This window comes from Anser anser (genome assembly GCF_964211835.1).
Source record: "Anser anser genome assembly, chromosome: 10".
NCBI lineage: Eukaryota > Metazoa > Chordata > Aves > Anseriformes > Anatidae > Anser > Anser anser.
The window spans coordinates 17,532,293-17,554,578 of record NC_139730.1 but is presented as its reverse complement, the minus strand read 5'-3'; the positions used below and the strand labels follow the sequence as shown (position 1 = coordinate 17,554,578).

At 39.9% G+C, this 22,286-nt stretch overlaps 1 protein-coding gene across 9 annotated transcripts in view; it reads right to left on the bottom strand.

Moving 5' to 3' along the window:
• THSD4 (thrombospondin type 1 domain containing 4) overlaps positions 1-22,286 on the bottom strand; it is a 300,889-nt gene that overhangs the window by 66,953 nt on the left and 211,650 nt on the right. Inside the window, exon 1 of one of the 9 annotated variants that reach the window (XM_083851135.1) lies at positions 17,405-19,456. The exons of the other annotated variants lie outside the window; for them this stretch is intronic. The gene's annotated coding sequence lies outside the window, so the exon portion shown is untranslated. Of the gene's footprint in view, positions 1-17,404; positions 19,457-22,286 lie in introns of those variants that run through there. 9 annotated transcript variants of the gene reach the window in all.

Sequence of the window (22,286 nt, the reverse complement as noted above, 5' to 3'; positions counted from 1 at the left end):
ATGGCAGAAATCTTAGCATCATGAATGTCATTTTTGTGTTTTGCCTTAAAATGCATTTTCCCTACTAACAAAGTAACGTTTACTTAAACACAGGAATTACCACTGTCACTATACCAAATCATACAATATAATTTCAGACTTTCTAAAATAATCCAAAAAATGTGAGTGATATACATTAAAGACTGCTGCGCTTAATGACAGGTTAATTTCTATACTTGTTCTCCTGCAAAGGTATTTTGTTGAGAATACGTACAATTTCTCCACTACACATTTTTTGGATGGAAATGTACTGGTACTTACCATCAACCTATGTTACATAGTGGCTTTCAGGAAATTTCCACTGCCAGCAAGTTGTTTTATGGAGGAAATCCCTTCAAATATGAAGTGCTATTCAGCATGAATTGCTAGCATAAATGTTTAATGGTATTCTGCATCACTACTGAGTCCCATAAAGGTTAATATAATTTTCTTCCTTTTAGCAAATAAAAGAGAATAGAGAAAAATGTGTTTTATTCATTGAGAACATAATTCAGAACTACCATGGGGCACTGTGAACAGAACTACTTTTGACAGAAGGAATGCAACCAATCAGTACAAATGTGATTCCTTTGTAGGGAACAAATATCAAACCTGTTTCAAACTACATCGTTCTTAGTTAAGTATTAGCTGACGTACAAAACAGCTGTCATTCTTCAGCTGTACTACCTGGAATTCTTGCCATAGGGCACAATAAGGGCCTGCATTGCAAAAAGTGTCTGTGCTTTTTAAACACTCTTTCACAGAAGATGACTAAGAAAGATACAAAGAATGAATTACTGGAAACAAGAACCTAATAATTTGAAACCAGTAACTGGCAATGAGGGAACAGCCACAGAATCACAAGAAGGATATAAATAAACCATACACATTACACAGTGTGCACTCAGACATTTTATCTACCAACAGAGCAGGTATTCAGAAATAAATCATAGCTTTACAAAGAAAAGCTAAAAATCTTTACTGGGGTGCCTACCGAGACTTCTGTGGAAATGATGTGCTTTAAAGATGAGTATTGCAAAGATACCAGAAGGAAGATAGCTAAAATTAATACATTCTGGAAAACCTTGAGATTTGCTCAATACAGCTTAGGCAGGCATATAAAAATGACTGTGCACCTCTTTAATATTTCCAGATCTGGCAAGGGTATCCTATATCAAGTATCTGTCCCACATGCTCTATGGCAATCTCCCATTCTCCTAACTGTAAAAAACATAGATTTCTAGCACCGACAGGTCAAAAGGTACTGGATGAGACACCTGTCACTGGTCCAGGACTCAATATTTAATTGGTCTTGGGCCTTGGTCAAGAGTTAATTTTGGAAAGATGAAAGAAACACTTTTCTGACAAGCTGATTCTGTTTTCTTTCTGCTTTAAAAAAGCTGCTGGAAGCTGTTCAGAGATTTGGAATGGTAGTAGTCATCCTGGCAAAACAAGGCTGGTAAACAGAATGCAACCAAATCAACCAAAAATGTAGAATTCATGCAAAAGAAATGAAATTAACTATGGCCTCTCTGGGAACGATGAAATAGAAGAATAATTGTAAAATGAGGGGAAAAGCATTACGAATGCCTTCAAAATTAGTTTCATTTGGCTTTTCCCTAAACTCTAAAAAATTTCCCAAATATGTTTATTCAGCTCTATCCAAAAATGCTTGTTCAAACACAAAGAAATGATTCCCAAAATATGCAATTAAGCTAAGCTAAAAGTCAGAAAAGATGTCATAATAAACTAAAAATATAGCAACAATTGAAGAGAAAAAGGCAGAAACTAAGACTCTTAACATATATATATATGTATTAAAGGGAATATTAGAGCCATTTAGGATAAAGTTGAAAGGTGATAAAAGCATGTAAACAAGATTATTCTTCCATCATTTTTGGTCTTTTCTACCAAATGCTGGAGACTTAACTTTTTAACTAACCCCTGCTCTACACTGTTCATGGCTCTGCTGTTAAGAGTATCATTTGACCGTCCTTCATCCCCACTTAGACAAGCAGCTTCGTATATTCTAGCCAAATTTCTAAGGCAGCCTGAGCTTTTCTCACCATGCTATTTATCTTCTCCATATACAGCACACTGTTTTCGCTTCCCAAGCCTTTCAAACAGAAATGGAGACACGTTATCTCAGTAATTCAATCAGTAATGAAACAGAAAGTTGAATTTGCACCACAGAGATTCATTGTGGTGCCCAGAACACTTGGGTGAGGTATCCATTTGTAAAATACACAAAATAGCTTCCCAATACCTGAGATGCTAATTTGCAGACTTCCTCACTGATCAGGAATATAACTGTATTTTTACAAAAATAAAGCTGCTGTGTATTTTTGTAATAGTTTCATTTAAAAAACAACTTATCTAAAAGACAAATCAGCTTCTGTTTTGTGACAGAAAGCACTTCATCAGCAAGCCAAGGAAGAGATTTGATGTCCTGGAATTTTTGTACTGGTTATGGCCTGCATATAGCCTGGAGATAGTAGGAATTAGCGATTGCATGTGCACAAGCAGTTGGAATGGTTGGCAGCTAAACAGCATACAAACAAACTGCATGGTATTTGTTTCTAGAGTACAGGCTTGAATCTGAGTTGATAAGAGGGGAAGCTCCAGATGCTCTAGAGAAAAAATAAAGATAACCAGCAGATACTTAAAATACCTTGAATCCAATTATCTTTAAGTTTATAAAAAGCAGAAAAGAAGCTACATATAATTATAACCTCTTTATTCCTCAGAATAAAATCTGGTTTTGTGCAGAAAGCAGAGAAATGCATGAGTCGGTAGGGGGCTCGTTGTGCCTAGGCACTGGAGACCAGCTGCTCCACAAAGTCATGTAGACACATGGCATGGCTGGACCCACCCAGAGCCAAGAGATGTCACAACATCATCTCCCACAGCAGAATACAGCTGCCACAACCACAGGAAGCCTGAGGATGTCAGAGACAGAAAAGCCTACCACACATATATAGTCTTGCAGACAATGAAGCCACTGCCCAAAATACCACACTCCATTGTCACTTGCAACAATGCCCCAACCAACTTATGGAATGTGACTGAGCAATTTATGAGCTACAAATTCGTCACCCAGGGATGAGGTCAGGAGAAAAGGTGTAGAAGCAGCTTTTTAGATCTGAAAGGGTAAGATTGTTAGAACGACCTGCAGTCACACAGGAGGTCTGCGGCAGAGCCCCAGACTCCTTCCAGATACAAGTCCCAGTCCATGCCTTCATTCTACCACCATTTTTACCTGATTTCCTGCATCCACACTTAAGCTGCTACTGATGCCTCACTTCTCAAGATAATTGTTTTACAAGTGGAACCGAGCTAAAAACTATTGCTGTCTCATTTTCCCTAGCACTGTAGAGCCAACACAGCCGTAGGGACGTGAGACTAATTCCTTTCTGGTTTGTGCATCAGCTGAATTATTAATTAGACTTCCACTGTAGAACAATTACCTGTAGGAATGACACTTCAATAGCAGCCTAACTACATTTTTAAGGCTCTTCTAATAGCTAGTATTGCCTGCTTCTATGAACATGTGAGGATCAATATAAAACCCTCTGCTACAACTTGAACAAAAAACTTCTACAAATACTTTCTGAAAAGCATTCCTTCCAGTATTTAAAGTTAGGAATACGCAATAGAGATTTTAACTAAAGTTCACTGAAATCCATATGAATCTTTGCAGGTGAAAGAGGCCTTAGGCAGAGCAGCCACCTAATTCTATAAGCTTCTCTTCTCAGCGCTCACTTCTGGTATTACTCATTTTGCCACTTTTTATACTAAAAGCATGATCTTGTTTCTAACCACATCCCAGCAGAGAAAAATACCAATTCAATCCTAGTCATTCTCTTCTCCTACCATTATCAGCCCTCTCCTTGCTGTTTCTGCTCATCGATGTATTATTTACATTCTTAAGAAAACTGATGATTCAACAGCTTTTTTTCATTTTCTTCTCCTTCTTCTTTGGGCTAACATATGCTTCATTTTAAATGGATACAGAATAGAGGACTGATAAAGTTACCACAGTTTGGTAATGTTTTTGCACATGTTCGTGGTCATTTGTGATTACAGAAAATACTCAGATTCCACCATTCAAACTGGCTGCAAATGGTCAGAGAGATGGTTGGGGAAACATGGAGGAAGACAAAGAAAAAAAAACATAGAGGAGAGCCCAGACATAGGCTAATGGAACTGCAGTTTCTTCTTTGCAAAAGTAATTCTAATATTTGTTCAAGTCTAGGTGAAGCAGACAACATGATTTTATTCTGAGTTCCATTGGTGCAACTGAAGTAGTACTTTTAAAACTAGCAACTTTCCGCTCCCTTCCACTGTTTTTTTTTTTAAATTCACAACCATAAATGTTTCAGCAGATTATTGCAACTTAGCATAAATCAGTTTACTTTTCCTATACATACCATGCTTTTTGTACAGTTCATTCAAGACAGACAAGGCTTTCATTGTCTTGTTAAATCTTCACTTTAATTCCTAGTTAACATAATTTTGGTATTACTTAGAGGTGCTGTAATTTTTTTAGGAGGCATTATTTGGAAAGCCCACAATAGAGGAAACTAAAATGACTGGATTCAGCAACTCTACTTTTCAACGACCTCTCTTCCATGATTCTAGGACCATATACCGCTAAGCTTTTATTGCATTGCCATGATTGAATTTTATTTATTAGCTTTTGGACATACCAATGCTTCTGTTCTCTTGTACATATAAGCAAATGCTGAGAACCAAGGTTAGTTTGTTTAAACAGAGAGCTCTGCTTTACATATAAGCTCAACACTGAAACGTTATGTGCATGCCATGTCTGATTCTGAAATCCCACCTCTGTGACCTAACCGACACAAGACAGCCCTATGCATTTTCTGAGGCACTAATTTGTGGGTAGTGAGACCCACAAATTTCAGAATTTAAAAGCCTCTGGACAGGAGCACAATAGAAGTAAGAGTTGTTAAAAAGAAGAAAAAAAAAAAGCGTTTATATGTAACATAGCACAAACTGTTGATAATTAAAAATTACAAGTATTACTCCATGATACTGCCTAAATGACTGCCATCAAGCCACTTTCACACTGGGACACTTGGGGTTGCAATGTAAAGAGCCTGTCAAATTATCAGACATCTGAGATCTGACTCCTATGGCATTCCATGGATGTCTTACTCGGGAGAAGATGCCAGAAAACACAGCAGTCTCCCAGTTACAGATTTAGAAAGTACTCTGTCCTGCCCCTTTACAGGAATTCCTTGCTTTTACTCTTCAGTCCTTAAATAAACCCCTCTTTCACCTTCCTATCCAAAAACCATGCAGGAATTAAGTCAGCCACAGAATAAAGTTGCTCAGCTCCAAGCTTTGGTATTCCATTTTCTTACCAGCAGTCAGTTACAGTCATTTAAAAGATGATGTATTGCTTTCATATAAAATGTCTCACTTAGTGACCATGGTCTAGACACACGCAGCTGAGTGAATGTAGTGAGTTGTTGAGCCACTATATAGGCAGGGAACTTTGAAAGGTTTAATAAAAATGTTCTCCTCTGAACCTCTTCCAGCCCGCTCTACTCCCCGTTTTTTTAAAGCACAGAATATTTGCACCAGCAGTCCAGTCCTGATTTTGGTCAGATATTGCAAAGCTTGTCCAACAGTATCCACTTTGTGCAAAAATGCGTTTGTATTACATCAGTTGCTCTTGACCAAAATCCCACTGAAATCAGTGGAAAGGCTCCCTCTGAAATCAGTAGAGCTGGGCCAAGGAATATGTGTGAAAATGGGCATCTACTCTTGTCTCCAGCAAAGTGCCCTCTACAAAAGATACCAGTAAGTATAATTTACTGTTCCCGATTCACCAAGAATAGCTTGCTGAAATCTCAGTTTACCTCATGGTCCTTGCTAAGTGCAGAGAATTTTCACCTTCAAGTTGTGAGATTCATTGCAGCACAAACGTGCCGTGATTAACGGCCTGTCGGGGCCCTTGCACCTCAGACAGTAACTCAGGAGGTCCCCATGGGGATTACTCACTGCCAGTAACTCATCTTACAAAGGTCCTAAACTCTGAAGGATCGTAACATTGTTCATTTTCTCAGTTGGTTTATGATTCTATTCCTTGGTCTTCAAATTTCATCTTATATTAAGCAAGTGTCAGTCCACCAGGAGTACTACAAAAGGCTAGGCCACACAAAGAAACGAAGAAACGCTACCATTGCTGGCCTTTTTCACTCGGTGGTGCTTCATGAATACTCTTTTACACTTTTGCCGCTGGAGCTGATCACTGCCTTTATAGCCAGAAACAGCAGCGTTATCAATCCCAATTTACCTAGCAGGTGTACCCTTTGGTATGCCTCTCTCCTCTCCACGCAGGGAGGACCCTAGCTTTTCTGTTTTTTCCCCCAAGTGTAAGCATGGCTGCCTAAAGATGGTTTGGATGACCTTCTCCTCCTTAATATGTGAAGCTGAGGATAACAATCCAATTTTTCTTTGGCCACTGTTAAAACCTTTGACCTTCATACACGAACTTACTGACTGAAGCCCTATGGTTAGATAAATATTATTTCTTTTATTGCTATTTGTGACAGGTATTAGATGTTACAGGTTGTGACAGGTAATTAGATGTTAGTGAAGATGTTATGACTACTAGAGAGTAATAGCTAGTACATGTCAGTACATCCCACTCCTGGTGGGACTCCTGCTAAGTGTACAGCTCATTCACCTGAGCTGTTTGTAAATCAGAAGAATGATACAGATTTCCAGGAACTACTTTCCATTTTGCTGACCCCTGAGGGAGCCAAAGTGTATGTTCCTAACACTGTACAGCAAGCAAATTACACTGCACAGCCAGCTTTTTAGGGATTTTACTGCACGAGGTTCAGCAGTGCATACCCTTCAATGGAAACAAACAAGGTGTTCCAACACCAAGGAACCATGCCTTTAATTGTAAAGTGAGAGATGCCTCCCGAAAACTCCACAGGTAGAACACAACAAAGAGTACAACATGCTTATTTTACAGTCTCACATCTCTTCAAAGTTACTGCCTAACCTTCACTTGCTTTACAAATAAAAGGAGCAATGTTGAGAATTTACATTCAACCACAGCACAACAAACAATGTTCTAATGGCTCTCACTTGATTTGTGGTTAGCTATTACCATTATTTTTACCCAAACATTTGATCCTACTTTGGCTTTCAAATATTTCCTGCTGTCTACAGACCTAATACTCACAAATCTTTGATGCTATTTACAGCCCTCTACAAATAGATTGTGGTCACATCCACATGCCACTCACTGAATTAATCACAGATTTTCTACCTGCACGATAAATTTTTTCATTACCTATCCATGCTTTATGTTGGGCTTTGTTTTGTCAGATAATTTTCAGACAGCAAGAAGAAATGAACTATTCATTTTTGACAATCTTAAGAATCCAAATGACATTTATAGCATCTAGATATGCAGCAGTTTAATGAAAAAAGCTACTTACATAAAGACATATAAAGACCCTTTCACTACGACATTCAATGGTTTCTTGCCGGCTAGAGAATTACTAGAGAGAAGAAAGGTTTTATTCTTGTTACAGTGGAAAAAAGTAAAGCAATCCAGGAAAAGTAATCATGTGAAAAGATGTTCTTAAAGATAACACCTAATAACAGCTAATAAAAAATGATTTAAAAATATAAAGCATGCATCTCACACTGATACCTCTGACAGTTAGCAAAACACATTTCTCTCACATTGCTTTTGTTCTAAGAAAAGATAGCATAAATGGGACTTGTAGCTCCCCCATACACAGAAACATCTTATGGTGTTTGAAGCCAAGCTAATTGCAAGCAGTACTGCAGCAACAAAAGAACTGCAACTGAAGTAGATGCTTGCTGGCTAGAACTTCACCAAAGTAAAGATAGCTATTCAACTTTGTGACCTCTACTCTAGAAGTAGTTTATTGACGATGTTTGTTACTCAACTGTTTTTAAGCGACTATGTGTGTAGCATTTAAGAGAGAAGGAGATTAAGATGCCTAATCATCATATATACATTTCACTGGAAACAGGAAAATATATACTGAAGGTGAGGCCTTTTTCTTCATTTGATAGTATGCAATTCAGTCAGAATCAATTGTTTCTGGCTGAGTTAGAAGAAATCTGTCTTAACCATTCAGCAGACTCCAGGCACTGAAGGCAAGCACAAGCACACGACTAACACAGGGAGAGTACAGTTTCACCATGCCTGGACCCTAGGGTCAGCCTGTTCACATACAGCTCTGTTGTTGGAGCACTCAGAAGTACTCCTAGGCCACTGGGGCTTCAGTTTTGTGTCTTCACACCTGTGAAAGGATCATATGGCTCATATTTGTTAAGTACAGGAATACTGACACTGAAAAAAAAAAACAAAACACAAAAACTATCTGAAAGTTTGGATTTTTTTTTTTCATCTGAACAAAATGTCTGCACTTCTTGGTTCCAGCTGTAGACAGAAAACATCTCAAGAACAATTGCTTTTGCAGTATTATTTCCAACCCTTGTAGGATGGAAGTGTTCTGGGTATCAGCAGATTTACAACAGCATCTTGGAAACATTTGAGGACTGATGTAAGACCAATGGTGGGATATTTTTTCCACTGTACTTAGATGGATCACAGCCAGAACTCAGATGAGTACCTAATATTGGAGGTGTATTCAGAAGAAAAAACACAAACCACACTCTAAACTGAGACCTGCTCATAATTATTACAAACTGCAAAACAAACATGAAGATGGTGAATGCAATCAAGTGGAGCAATGTACAAGCCTCAGTCTTTGAATATATTAGGGATTTTCTCAAATCAAATGTTCCAAGGAATGCTGAAAATACCTTTAACTCAGACTGAGTTATTTCTGCATGTCTAATCTTCGCATCAAAAACTATATTCATATAAAATCTGTGTGCATCCCTATTTTGGAGTCTTTAGATCATGTTTATATTAATGACTTGGTTCACAGCAGTAGTGCAGTCTAAGTGACACTCAGTGTCTGCATTTAACATGCACTGGTTTAGCACAGAGAATAAACAAATTAGAAGCTCCATATCCAAAAGAAGCTCTATTGCTCATCAGGTAAAATAGGTTGCAAACAGTATACATCACCTCTAGAATGCACTAAATGCATTAGTACATTTAGTTCAAATGTAAAACCACACGGATAGCAAAGTTGCTACATCCATGAGACCAGACAAAATCTAATCTGAAATAAATATGCAAATCACATATAATGAAGCACTTGTGTCTGCCTGAATATACTGATCTGCTGCAAATATACCAAATTACTTCTTACCACAGCAGAAATAAGCCAACTTTATGCTTCTATTCACACAACTCAGCTGGAAAAGTGGAAAACTATTTCAATATCTAAGGTCAGATACAAACCTCCACAGTTCACAGTTCTTAAAGACGGCCATCTTGTTTCCCAAAATCTCTACACAAAGATGAAATGTAGGTTTACGATGTGGATCATATGGCTTCAAAAATGCACAGCATGGCTTAAATGTACAAACATGAATTCAGTGACAGTGCAGCCTAAAAACTCATGAAGCAGTTCTTAAAATCTCGCCTCATTTGCCCTTGTTGGAAATGTCAAGAAATGGCTAAGTAGTATGATTCAGTTGATGTCATTGTTGTTAACCCTCTGCCTTTTCATAACACTTCTTATTTAAGTGGCTCAAGCAAATACTTAAATTAGTACTGCCCTCACCACATCTCAGTATTATCAGAGGGCTGGAGCCCCTCTCCTACGACGAAAGACTGAGAGAGCTGGGGATGTTCACCCTGAAGAAGGCTTCAGGGAGACCACATTGCAGCCTTTCAGTACTTAAAAGGAGCTTATAAAAGAGATGAAGAGTGACTTTTTACATGGGCCGGTAGTGATAGGACAAGGAGGAATGGTTTAAAACTAAAAGAGGGAAGATTTAGATTAGAAATTAGGAGAAAAGTCTTCACTCAGAGGGCGGTGAGGCACTGGAAAAGTTGCCCAGAGACGCTGCGGATGCCCCATCCCTGGCAATGCTCAAGGCCAGGCTGGATGGGGCTTTGGGCAGCCTGGGCTGGTGGGAGGTGTCCCTGCCCATGGCAGGGGGTTGGAACTAGGTGGTGTTTAAGGTCCCTTCCAAACCAAGCCATTATATGATTCTATGATTACTGTTGGCAATGAACACTATGCCCATTCCAGAATTAAATGAAAGGTCTCTGCAATTCTCTTCAAAAGCTTGATACTTCAGAAAACAAGTCTAAAACACTACATAATATATTTAAAAGCATGGCTATTTCCCCAGTATAACATATCCACTCTTTAAAATCCAATCTTCTAGAGCCCATAGAGTTTTCTCCTGAACTTTTACAATACCTACCGTTCTTGCATCCTGGTTTGTGAACATCATAAAGAACACAAACAACAATATTGATGACAACATCAGGAAGAGAGCTGTAGAACACAAGTAGTCTCACTTCTGATTTAGGTTTAGGTTAGTCTCCTGAGCATTTACAGGCAAACATTCACATCTGTCCACATGGAATGAAAATCCTGCTTGCCACAGCAAGTATGTAATTATGTGAAAGAAGGTTCTACGTCATAATGCCCTTTTTATCGTGCTGTGTAGGAAAAGCAGGTAGAAAAAGGGACTGGTGGATTTTCCAGTTTGAATGATTGAGGAATACAGCCCTGTTCCTTCTGGAAAAATCAGCAGGGCAGCTGCTCCACAATACAGCAGACATCTCCAATGTCACAGCCAGGAGTGGAATCCTCCATTCAATACAGTTCTCTTTCCTTCATCCTTGGTGCTGAATAGCTATATAATATCATCCCAATTAATATGACTTTAAACACCAGAGAGAATACGTGGTTTTGCTAACAGAAACTGCATACTACAAAGAGCTGAGATACTTGAAAAGACATCTTTCAACCTTACAGATTCAAAATTTTTCCACTTAAAAAAAAAAAAAAAAAAGATTTTATCCTTGCAAAGCTCTGTTTGAACTTGTAGTCCTGAAGTACTGCATTCTGCCTGTCCTACAGAAAAGTGCAGTCCTTCAAGTTTGAAGTGGGGGTGGGGGCTACGGCAAACCCCCTGCAAGTCAATTGGAATCTAAACACTCTGGAGCTTTACATACTGCTGTTGACTCAAAGCTAGGAGAGGAAGCAGTGGACCATTGGTCTGTCACACAAGCAGAAAGCCCATTTAATTTTCAGCCATCTGTTATTTTGGCTGTACATCAGTGCTGAAGGGGAAAAAGATGTGTGAATCCAAAAGGGAGGAGACCACAAGAGCAGAGGATGTGATGGCATATAACAGCTGCTTCCAGCGCCTCACAAGTAGCAGAGACAGCAACACCCATTTGCAATGAATGCAAGCAATACCTGAGAAAATGTGCTGGTGGAAGACTCCACACAGCTACAGATCACTTCTCTTTGGGAACGCATGAGGCCCTGTGCATTTGTCAGACTTCTCAGTTTTGTCTTGAAAGATACAATCATTCTCTTTGCTGCCAGTAAGCACTAGATTTAAATATTGGTTGTTTCTCAATACAGTGTTAACTGGAAGAGCTGGGCCAAAGTACTGTGCTGAGATTCAGTCATTTTAGAATCTTTCATGAAGCAAGGTTCAAAATTATCCCTTCATGTAGATAATTATCCCTTGCCACATGATGAAAAGAAGTAAAATTTACTATCACATGAAACACTGGGACCAAATGGTTCCTGGGAAGACTATCTGTGTATGCTCTTTGCGACCTAACATGCTACAGGTCTGCAATAGATTCCTTGGCTCACATTCATTCACTCGTTATGTTATGGTTTCCAGGTTTAGGAGAACATAGCCCTAATAACTCCTTGCCTATACAGTACACTAAATACGTATTTCAAATACAACTGTTTTGCACAAGAGTGGGATGTTTCTTCTGTTTACAATCTTCACCTACTTCTGAAAAATTATCTGCAGAGAAGAGTTTCGTTTTTAGAACGTGGTTTTGCAGGAACAGATGTAGGATGACAGAGCAGCAGTACGCCTTTTCAGCGTGTAGATCCTCATGTCTGAGGATGCACAGGGCACATTTCTGGTAAAACACTTAACTAAAACTATTAGTTCATCTATACCAGAAAATATGATTTATATTAAAATAATGTTAATACAGAATACTGTAATTTTATGCAACAGCCCTACCTTTCCTTTGCTTAATAGACTGCTTACACAGTACTAATCAGCTTAGGTCATTACACACATTTTTCATGCTTTAATTAAGTATTTCAGAGTCTTCATGTTTTGAGTGATATTTCTGAGGCCAGAAACCAAAGAACTCAGTATGTCATAATTTACTGTTTGCTTCTTTGCTCTCTTCCAGTTCTTAGGATGTTGACTTTCTCCAATTCAGACACGGAGACCAAAATCCCTTTTACAGGCCGTTGAACCTGTCCAGCTAACAGTGAAACAATTTCTCACAGAAAATGTAAACTTAAGAATGGTCTTTCTGAAGAAAACAGAGAAAACAACATTGAAAATGCCAATTTCTTTTCTTGATTATCTCTCTATGTGAATTCATGGGGTTTACACACGGGTTAGATTTAGAAGCATGTCTGTATTATAAAGGAAATATTCTTATTAAAACCTAAATAATTTTTAAAGTCTATACTTAACTAAGCTGTTTTAACCACCTCAAAGGAGCCACGAAAAGGTAAGAAATACTGGAATTCACCTTGAGGAAACTTCTGTATTGCTAAAAATCTAAAATAACTACTCAGTAGCAACAAAACCTCTATTTGGAGGTAAACAGGCAACACTTGAAGTGTCCTGACAATACAGACTACATACAGATTTTCCACCTTTGTTTTTAAGTTCTTGAACAACCCTATGCCAGAGGGGCAGACGAGACTGCTGTCCTGACATTCAACCTTCTTCCCTTAGTGGGGCAACTTAAGGGTGGGAAACATAAGCAATACCTGACTACACAAGTAAAATTTCAACATGTTGAAGAAAGCAGCCTCTTGTCAGCTTGCACAAAGCACTTACAGTAAGGATCGAATTAGAACAAAAAGACTTTCTTAATGTTGTAAAAGAAGATAACTTGCAGTTAAGCAGACAAAATCCAGGTCTTAACTGAGCTTTGCCTGGTCCCCTTTCTCACTCTTGGCCACACCAGTGCTCAAAACAAAATGAAACCTGGCAGCCCAAGTAGATGCAGAGCAGTAAAATACAGCTTATTAACTCATTCTCGTGTGCTCGTCATTCCAGAATGCAATTTATTATGTTATGCAAGAAATTAACTGGTCCTTGCCTCCTGAGCTGTATAAATATACAGCATTATTAGGTCTAGAAGATACTGTGAATGGTTTCACTGACCACATGGTAAGCACTGGAACTGTTTATACTAACAGTCAGCCTTGAAACTTTCAACATAAAATTTTTAATTCCCTTCAAAATTTTCAACATTTTCTTATACTCTAACAGTTTCTTGATGTTTGCGGGATCCAGACTTACAGTTAGGCATAAAGGAAAACCTATATTTAATATTTTGACATATTTCAACACTACAAACTCTTAAGTATTTTTATTTCTGTTCATCAGAGAGAAAACATTCAAAACATCAGCCATGAGGTCCCTGAGTAATGGAAAACCGTATGCATTTCTTTGTTTAGATTGGCACAGAAAAAAGGAAAAAAATGGGGCCTAATTTCTGCCTCAGAAGAGTATGTTCAATTTCACCATCATGTCAATAATGACTTCATCCTTAATTTGCACTAGTGGTTCCTGATTCTTAGTATTTTCTTGCTAATAAATTCAGGTTAGCAAAAAAGCCTGACAGTATGAAGAGTTTCAGAAGTGACCAGGCCCTTTGAAGGACAGCACTCAATGACTATAACTCTTAAGCTATATAGTACAAGAACAGGGAAACATAAAAAAGCCATGCCAAGTCAGAAAAAAAAGTCCATTATTCAAAAGGATAAACAATGTAAGAAAGATCCTAAACCCAGGAAAAACATCGGCTATTTTGACAATTTACTTTGCCAGGCTGCATTTTCTGTTTGAGGCCCAAAGACTTCAAGAGTCAGGCACAGCATCTTTGGTATTACTTAGTAGTCCTCAACTGAAAATGCTCAGCTTTCTTGCTATTTTTTCGCAGCCATAATTCCAATGGCAGTGAGTTTCAATGTTTAACGGTTTATCTCCTATCCACAGGTAGAAATAAGAGGAAAAGGAGCAGGAGACTAGCAAGAGATGCTTCTGTCTACAGAAACTGCAGAACAGAGGAAAATTCAGTGTTTCTCAGTGAACACTGCCTTTTGAGAAGAAAATTGACTGGTTGTGATTGTAGGCCACCCAGAAAAAAAAAAAAAAGAAAGAAAGAAAGAAAAAAAGAAAAAAAAGGTATGTATCCCAATGATTGCATGCCGAAAACAATACATGTATCAAGTCAAAACCATTTCCAGCCACTGAACTACATTTTTATTTTTATAGCTACCTACTGCACACCATTCAGTGAATGAACGCCAAAGCAGGAGCATGATTTTTTTTCTACATTTTTTGTGTTGATGGCTAAGGAAAAACTGCAGTCCTTTTCCAGAAACAGAACAACAGGCACACAATTTATATCACACACTATCAGTATTCACAGGGATGTTATGTTCAGTCAGAACACGTTATTGAGGATTTTTGTTTTCCCACTCATAAAATGTGAAGGACTACTGAAATCATCCTGCAGGTTTATTCAGTTTTCATGCCTCTGCTTCAGAAATATGGCAGAAGTTAGACATAAGAACCTTTGGTTTTCCCCTGTCCATTGACAGCTAGAGCAAAACCTGTAACCACCTTCCTAGGTGAACACTGTCCATCTATAAATAAATATGTGCACGTGGCTAGACCAAGTGCTTGAAGCTAGCAACTGATCTTAGTGCGGTCCAAGGCAATGAAATTCTACTTCATTTCATACAGCTTGGTCCAGGCTTTCAATTCCTGAATGTTTTCTGAGTAAAAAAAATGAAAATCTTTTGATTAGTGCATCTTTTGATTCCAGAAGGGAAGGCATTGCTTGGATAAGATTCCTGTTCATCATCAGAGATGATTAGCTTAAGTTGGCAATCTTGAACTCAGTGAAGCTTTTGAAAACCTATCACTTCTGAGTACATTCATTACCTCCTTTTCAGGAGGTCTTGATCCCTTTTAAGTATTTACTAGGACAACAGCATGAAGATGCGTGTTGCAGCATCCCCCCCTTCCAAAGGTCAGACACGTTCCCGCCCTTTAAGAATAGAGGAGCATCCTTCCCTGAACCTTTTATTTCTGCCTTCCTCCTCGCTATGACCCTGAAAGCAGGTGGCTGCCAAGGATGTTTGCACTCCAGCTGAGTTTGCACGCACCATGGCCACACAATGCCAGCTAAATCTTCATGAGCTTAAAATTCTCTCCTCAGCAGAAGCCCACAATAGCTCTGCCAAAGGACTTTTCAGAGCTGCTGATGCACACACGGTCTGCTTGTGTTTCAAGTGTCTGTGCAGGCACTAACAAGTGTCTTTTATACACTTTGCTGGGGTTTCCGATACTTCTGGTGGGAACTCTCCACGCAGAAATGGTACTCCAGACATTTATTTTCTTTCATTTAACACAGATGGGGACTTTTTTTTCGCTTCTCCCCCATGTTTTGCAAACACACCCCTTACACAAGGAACACTATCAACTAGCATTTCACTGTGGTGACGGTATATATTACTGTTCAGCCCTACAGTTAATCTTACTGTTAAACTCATCCTCTTAAAACTAAAACAAAAAGGATGAAATACTGGAATAAGATAGGATGACAAGAAAGAGGGTCTTCTTTTGTAACACTAGTCATATTTTCAAGTTTTCAAAAACTAGATTCAATCAATGTGACTTGATAGTTAACTGTCATGGGGGGGGGGGGGGGGAGAAGGAAGAGACAAGGGGGAGTGAAAGCAAAGGAAATTACCTCCAAAAATAAATAAATAAAGATCAGAGGTTTGGATATATGCAAACATAACTTTTAAAAAGATGTTTAAAACAATAAAAAAGCTACTTCAAGTTGATGGGAGTTTTCCATTAACTAAGAAGGGGAAAAATATCATCCTTAATCCTCATGAAATTGTTTGGAAATAAGAACTAAAAGTAAAATATCTGATTATTGACCTCAACACAGCACCAGGAATAGTAGCAGTATGTCTTAGAAACTGTAGCACAAAGTGCAAAATTGCATTTGCTGTATCTACTGTGGAAAGTCCCTCCTTAAGCCCTTCTTAGTACTTGCTTTAAGATGTTTTCAGAAGCTAGCTCTCTCTGCCACTCCTTTTCTTCAAATCACTGACAAGTATTTCATTTCAACCACTACTTCCCCATGGTGCTATTTCTCAACATCCCTTTTCTTCTTTCTTGGATATCTTGACTGATCAAAACATAGGAAAACTGCAGGCAGTTTTACAAGGTGCAATCTTTCCCTAAAGCATCATGCGCTAGGAATGCTCTGTTTGGAATGCTCAGTAAAAGACACAGCCACAGCATTTGGATTCTTTTCTCATTTCTGAGGTAGCCAATGCAGTTCTCTTCCAAGAATGCCCAATTCAGAGTTACATTTAGGCTTACTCAATTCTTGCAGCGATTGTCATGCTATAGGAAAGATAAACAATAACCATTTTTGGAGCTACAAAATCCCATTCAATTTCTGTATTCAGATTGTAAATGATAAAGAATGCATAGGCTGTGGCACACAGTGACAGACCACGCCTGAATGAGAAACAGGATTTGAAATGATAATGGACTGTGTGAGATCACAAATTAAACCTCACATTTGATTTGGTATTCCAATTTTGTTAGTGAAAGGTGAGAATGAAGCTAGGTGCATCTGAAAACTACTCAGAATCTCCTTAAGGTAGACTCAACAGCTGTTCAAATACTCAAATCTGAGGCAAGCTAAGTTATGTCAAACTTCATCTGTATTTCAAACACAAAGATATCTTACTATGAAACAGAAAAACAGTTAAAAGGAATGCAATACTATGTCTCTTAGGTTACTAGGAAATAGATACATACACAACAAAGATCTGACTTCAGGAATTGGGCTTCTCTGTTTTTCATTGTCCATGGTTACCACATAAGAAAGTACTTGTTTGGTGGTTGTTTGAGCACTACTGTGATAAGAGTAATACAAGTCTCCATTCAGTACACAGTTAAAAGTTAGCTTCAGGAAAAAATTAATCCAGTCCACACTCAGCAAAGCAGTTAATGCATGCCTAAATTTCACTGTCTCATAAATTGCTTGTAAGCACTGTATTACAGGAATACATGAAGTTCTGCTAAATACAGTCAACAATACTTCGCATTTACAAAAACCTTCACCAACTGACTTCAAACTGACCTGCACATGTGGTCCATACTTCACATCATCTTTCAAGAAGCACTAAGGAGGAGAGAAGAACTCACAGCAGTATGGTGTCACTTTTTTGTTTCCTGAAGTGTCCTATATGGATGATTCTGAGTGGACTAAGTCATAGTAGACTTACTGCGACTTGTGACAGCTTGTGCCTCCTATGCATCTGTAACCACCTGTGCTGTGCGCTTCTCAGTCTGTGGACATTCTCCATAGGAACCTACAAGCTACGTCATAGCAATGTTTTTATTGACATAAGGACTTACTGCAAATCTGAAGAACTCTGTAAATGATTTTTTTTTTCTGAAGCGAGTTAGAAACATACAATGAACACAGTGAATCCAAAGAAAATAACATAAAGGCATTTCAATCAACTGCAAAGTAAAGCTAATCAGATCTGTAAGTAAATAATACCTCAAGGTGAATCTACAAGACATTTTCAAACAAAACCACCTAACTACTCATAGTATTTTTACTTCACCTATTGCCTTAAAAAAATAGGCACTGTACTGTATAAAAAATTATAGATAACAGAAAATAAAGATGTAAGCTTTATCTGCACTGCCTTAGCATTACTCTCTTGCATATATAATCTATTTCAATCCATACATACACAGGTCACTGTTTGAAGAAGCCTATACAATGAAATGACATTTCTCCTACGTGCAAACCATAGATCTCAAAATAAATGAGGAGTTCCCAAACTATATACCAAACTATAGAGGAACTAGTCGCTGTATGGGTTTCTTTTATTGGCAAAGGACATGTATGTAAATAAAACCTCTAATTCTCTACTCTAATGGCAATACAGTATTAACAGTGATGTTCTGCTAGGTTTCCACCATCTTCATGTTACATATATGTCAATTAGATAAGAAGTGCCACACACTCACTCTCAAATGCACATGAGTACTAGAAACGAGCAGAGAGAATAAGAATGCACATGTGTGCATATATAAACACAGCTGTATATTCTAATCAACACAATAAGTATAAAAGCATCCTTTTTTTTTTCCAATTTACATCCTTTCCATTATCAATTATTTTAGAAAACACACTGTGTGCATTTATAAATGCCTTTGTCCAAAGCAAATTACTCTATCAAGATTAGTCTCCCATTCCATTTCCTAGATTAATCATCAAGATGAGTTTGGTTTTGGAAAAACTGCACTATATGTGCTCGTTCTTTTGTTATGTTTGTTTAATTTACAAATACTATACGTGAGGCAACGCATGTGATCCCATGCACCTTCTTTTAATATTAAAGACTTCTCCAGCTCTGACTCTCAGGACCACACTGAAAATTCTCATCGCATTGCGACATGTCAGTCCACAGATGCATGTGTCCAATTTCACCCATGGAACTGGTTATACCCCCAGGGCTGATGGATACCCATCTGAACATGCCAGAACCCACATATCAGCAACCACACACCAATTACTTGAACAGTCAAGACTCATGGTTTGTACGTGGACTGCATGAAAAACATGGGGCCAGACCAAATGAATGACATATGCAAAAATTATCATCCAAGTTTTTGTCCTGATCATGTAATTAGATTTGTGCACAGTTCTCACCAAGTGCATCAGTTTCCAGGATTGAGGCAGCAGGGAGGCACCAGCTCATATGCACTTCATGTATCATTAACTCAGTGAGTTTAATGACTCCAACAGATGCTCCATATACCTCTTCAATTATTTTTTAACACCTTTGAAAATTTTGACATGATTAAAAAAAAAAAAAAGTAAAAATTGTACAACAGAAAGTTAGTCTAAAAGAGCTCTGTTTTTAAAGTTGATGCCTTGATCTTTTCATGAAAAAAAACATTGAAAACTACATTAAAATTGAGAAGCAAGATAAGACCTAGAATCATAGAATATCCTGAGTTGGAAGGGACCCATAAGGATCATCAAGTCCAACTCCTGGCACCGCACAGGTCTGCCCAAAAGTTTAGACCATGTGACTAAGTGCACAGTCCAATCTCTTCTTAAATTCAGACAGGCTTGGTGCAGTGACTACTTCACTGGGGAGCCTGTTCCAGTGTGCGACCACCCTCTCTGTGAAGAACCTCTTCCTGATGTCCAGCCTAAACTTCCCCTGCCTCAGCTTAACACCGTTCCCGTGGGTCCTGTCACTGGTGATAACGGAGAATAGGCCACCTGCCTCTCCACTCCCCCTCGCGAGGAAGTTGTAGACTGCGATGAGGTCCCCCCTCAGCCTCCTCTTCTCCAGGCTGAACAGGCCAAGTGACCTCAGCCGCTCCTCATACGTCTTCCCCTCTAGGCCCTTCACCATCTTCGTCGCCCTCCTCTGGACACTCTCCAACAGTTTCATGTCCTTTTTGTACTGTGGTGCCCAGAACTGCACACAGTACTCGGGGCGAGGCCGCACCAGCGCAGAGTAGAGCGGGACAATCACCTCCCTCGACCGACTAGCGATGCCGTGCTTGATGCACCCCAGCATATGGTTGGCCTTCCTGGCTGCCAGGGCACACTGCTGGCTCATATTCAACTTGCTGTCAACCACAACCCCCAGGTCCCTCTCTGCGGGGCTGCTCTCCAGCGTCTCGTCGCCCAGTCTACGTATAGCCAGGGATGCCCCATCCTAGGTGCAGGACCCGGCACTTGCCTTTGTTAAACTTCATGTGGTTGGTGATCGCCCAGCTCTCCAATCTGTCCAGATCTCTCTGCAAGGCCTTTCCACCCTCATCCGAGTCCAGAACTCCTCCAAGTTTGGTGTCATTGGCAAATTTGCTCAAAACACCTTCTAGTCCTACATACAAATCATTTATAAAAACATTGAAGCGGACTGGCCCTAAAATAGAGCCTTGAGGGACCCCACTAGTGACCATCCGCCAGCCAGATGTGGCCCCATTTACCACAACCCTTTGAGCCCTGCCCGTCAGCCAATTGCTCACCCATTGGATGATGTTTTTGTTTAGCTGTATGCTTGACATTTTGTCCAGTAGGATCCTATGGGAAACCGTGTCAAAAACTTTGCTGAAGTCCAAAAAGATCACATCAGCTGGTTTCCCTTGATCGACTAGATGGGTGATCTTATCATAAAAAGAAATCAAATTTGTTAGGCAGGACCTACCCCTCATGAACCCATGTTGGCTGGGACCAATGACTGCATTGTCCCCCAGGTGCGCCTCAATAACTTCAAGCATCATCTTCTCCATAATTTTACCAGGCACTGACGTGCGACTGACAGGCCTGTAATTGCTAGGGTCTTCTCTCTTACCCTTCTTGAAAACTGGGACATTTGCCAGCTTCCAGTCCAATGGGACTTCTCCAGATTCCCAAGATCGTTGAAAAATAATTGAGAGAGGTCCCGCGATGACGTCAGCCAGCTCTTTAAGCACCCTGGGATGAATCCCATCCGGAACCATGGACTTGTATGGATCCAGGTGGAGCAGCAAATCCCGCACACGTTCAGGATCGGTTGGGAGTTTGTCATCCCCACCGTCATGGTCCTCCCGCTCAGGGTACCTTGGGTCCCGAAGCCCGTCATCAGTGTTGAAGACAGAGGCGAAGAAAGCGTTAAACGTCTCTGCTTTGCCTATGTCATTGTCTGTAAGGAGACCCTCCCCATCCAGTAGCGGACCTATGTTTTCTTTGGTTCTCCTTTTTCTGTTCACATATCTAAAAAAAACTTTTTTATTGTCTACCACAGACATGGCCAGCTTCAACTCTGGTTGGGCTTTGGCCCCGCGAATTTTCTCCCTACAAACACAAACAGCATCCCTGTATTTCTTCCACGTCGCCTGACCCTCCTTCCAGCAGCTGTATACTTTCTTTTTTCACCTAAGCTCCAGTAGAAGATCCCTGGTCAGCCAGGCCAGCCTTCTGCCCCACTTGCCTGATTTCTGATATTTTGGAATCGCCTGATCTTGTGCTTTTAGGAGGCAGTGCTTAAAGACTGACCAGCACTGATGGACGCCAATGCCTTCAAAAGCAGTTTCCCAGGTGACCTTGCTGACTAGTTCCCTGAGCAGCCTGAAGTCTGCTTTCCCCATATCCAGGGCTGAAGTTTTGGTGGCAGTTTTCCTTCTGTCACCATAAATTCTAAACTCAACCACTTCATGGTCACTATGACCGAGACAGCCGCCAATTGCCACGTCTCCCACAAGACCCTCTCTGTTCTCCAGCAACAGATCAAGGAGGGCACCTTTCCTAGTTGGCTCTCTTAGCACCTGCACCAAGAAGTTATCATCTAGGTGCTTTATGAACCTCCTGGACTTGCTCGCGTCAGCTGTGTGGTGATCCCAGTTGACATCCGGCAAGTTGAAATCCCCCATTAGGGCAAGGGGAGTTGATCTTGAGGCATCTCTTAGTTCTGCAAAGAATAATTCATTGGCGTTGTCGTCCTGGCCAGGCGGTCTGTAATAGACTCCCACAGGGACATCCCCTTTATTTGTTCGTCCCTTAATCCTTACCCAGAGGCTCTCAACTTTGCCATTGCCAACTTGAAGTTCCACACAGTCCAGCCCATGCTTCCCATGCATCGCCATCCCCCCAACTCGTCTACCCTGCCTGTCCCTCCTGAAGAACCTGTAACCATCTATTGCAACCCACCAGCCACATGACTCATCCCACCAGGTTTCGCTTATGCCGATGATGTCGTAGCTGTGGGACTGGGCCAAGACTTCTAGCTCATCCATTTTATTCCTCATACTGCGTGCGTTTATGTAGAAGCACTTCAAATGCACCTCCCTACATGCAGCACCTTGTGTAGCCAACCGAAGGGCCTCACTGGCACACAGTCCTTCTGATTCTAGTGCACCATCCCTTAGCTCATCACCGGTATGCCTGGTTTTATCCCCTTCCCCCTTCGACTCTAGTTTAAAGCCCTATTTATCAGCCCTGC